A 2,592-nucleotide genomic window follows, 5' to 3' on the forward strand; every position below is an offset into this window, starting at 1 on the left:
CCTTTAAAATAGGGCTCAGTTTCCCAATTGGTTGGAGGAAAGAATTGGCGTCAATTTGAGTTTTGGGGTCATTTTAGAGCTACGTTGGATATGCTCTTTCCTCACACGGATATTCATCGTTTTGCTCCTTATCCTGGCATGAACTGATGAACACGCCGACTGTTCAGCCAGCCCAGATTCATGAACTTTTAAAAAAAAATAACAATTTCATCTTTTAAAATGACAGTTAAAAATGAAGAACAGTTAGACTAGAACTTTTTATAAAAATAAAAATAAAAATTTCATCTTTTAAAATGAGAGTTAAAAATATAAAGAACAAATGCAGGACCTATATAAAAAACATAGCATTTCACCATAAAAGATAAATCCGTAACAACAATGCCATAATAAAATTTTCAAATTGAAATCATAAAAAAAAGGAAAATCAAAACTCATGAGGAAGAAAAGGAATAGCGATCAGAACCTGTCGGGATTCATGAATAACATCACATAATAATCAATCAGTGGATTGACAGACCATGAACTTCATCGTCACTTCGCCCTCCGATTTCCCAAATATCACAAATCAAAACACTTTTTATTTAACAAAATTACTCACTTAACCATACTGAAACATTAATCCCAAACTTTTAATCTATATAATCAAATATCGAGCCCGGACGCAACACGCGTCAACATAAACAAAATTTGAGCCACGAGTTATTAAAAACTAGACCCATTTTGATTTTTCCAGCCACGAAACCGCATCATCCATCGGATCGCCATCCTACCGACAAAGTGATACTTGGCTGGATAAAATAAATTCTGTATGATTATTTGTAAAAAATACACGATAAATGTAGAGCCTAGATGTAGCACGTGACATCATGAAGAAAGAGGCACGTGATAACGAATAGGCTCCTCCGTTGGTATTCCAGAGTCATGTAACTGTATCAGCCATTAGATCATCGTCAGATACCTGACTATGACTGGATTCTTAAAGGGAAAAAAATTGAAAATAAATAATAATAATAATAATAATAATAATAATAATGTCAGAGCCGGGGCACATGGGCGATACCGGGTTAAGATCCGAAACGATAACACCCGTTAAGAATGTAAGGCCGATTTTTGATATAGCTGGGCTTGGGAGGTGATGGAGAAACCCCCTAGAAATTCTCCACACTACATCACCAGCTAATTTCAGAAACCTGGCATTTAAAAATAAAGAAACAAAAAATTTAGGGGTGATATGGGAGATCTGTATCGGATCTTGACAAGAGCGAGATCCGATGAGGGATCGAGGACCCGCTCGGTACGCGATTGATGACGGTCGATCTCGCTGGTCACAGGAAGAGATTTCAGAATTTTGGCTGAGGTGCAGAGATGAGGACGAAGCTGGGGACCGTGGAGTTTATATAGAGGGAAGAAGATAGGACTAGGGTTTCTCGAGAATGTTCGCTCACGGGTTTCGGGTAGGAGAAACTTTGAAGTTTTGCCCAAATATCTTTTAAATCGGCCAATTTAGCCCAAGCCCATTTTGCCTTGCTAAGTTTATCTAGATACTTAAGTTATTGGGGTGACCACTATTTCTAAGCTACAGCGCATCTAATAGATTAGTATAGGGCTAGCAATGGTACACAATTTCATTCCAACCAATTCATATACCAACCGTACCAAATATGTTGGTATACCATCAAATCGGTACACGGTACAGTATACCGTACCAGCTTCAAAATATGGTATGGTAGGTGGTACACAATTTTCCTCTACCGTGGTATATTGTACCTACCAACTTATACTATATTAAATTATTATATATATATAATAGATATATATCCTTAAATCTCAACCATAGATTTAGGGAAATAAATCTCAACCTTCAATTTTTTGTAAACCTAATCTAATCTCTCTCAGTCTCAGCCTCCCACTCTCACTCTCAGTCTCAGGAAATCACCAGGCGCCGCACCACCACACTCTCCTCTGAGTCCTCTCCCCTTCTGAAACCCCATTTTTTTCTTCGCTAAAAATTTCTCAATCTCCGCTCAATTCCCGACGAAGGGCTCGACATTTGGAGGCTTGGAGCAAATAAAGGTCTTGTTTCATTTCAAAACCCTTTTCTCCTCATTTGTAATTTCGAATGGGTTTCATTTCATTTCAAAACCCTTCTCGTAATTTCGAAAGGTTTTCATTTCAAAACCCTAAACCCATATGGTAATTTCGTGTTTTATACTTTTATTACATGTATTTGTATTTTTCTTGCTTATTTCCCTATTTTGGGCCTTATTAGTTATTTTCGACATGCATTGAGGTTTGTTTTCAGAAATGTGGGTAAATAGTTCCTTAAATTTGCTATTGTTTTACTAGGTCTAGGACTGTGAATCTGTTATACGAGAGAAACCCATTTGAAGATTTTTATGATTTGATTTGATTTTAGAGGAGTTGTAATCATTCTAGTTAGTAGAAAGTAACCATGCTTGCCTATTAATGACTGTGAATCTGTGAATCTGTACATTATCAGTCTCTTTCAACATCTTTATAGTTTTCCTTTTGAACTTTATATCCTTGTGAATCTGTGAATCTGTGAATCTGTGATTTTAGAGGAGTTGCACT

The 2,592-nt window shown here is 36.7% G+C and overlaps 1 long non-coding RNA gene across 1 annotated transcript; it reads right to left on the reverse strand.

Moving 5' to 3' along the window:
- On the reverse strand, positions 557–1,347 carry LOC109824072. The gene is made up of 2 exons (XR_002242552.1): positions 1,061–1,347; positions 557–927 (listed from the first exon to the last, which is right to left on the reverse strand). It is a non-coding gene; the product is annotated as an uncharacterized LOC109824072 (long non-coding RNA).

This window comes from Asparagus officinalis, chromosome 9, assembly GCF_001876935.1.
Source record: "Asparagus officinalis chromosome 9, Aspof.V1, whole genome shotgun sequence".
NCBI classification, from domain to species: domain Eukaryota; kingdom Viridiplantae; phylum Streptophyta; class Magnoliopsida; order Asparagales; family Asparagaceae; genus Asparagus; species Asparagus officinalis.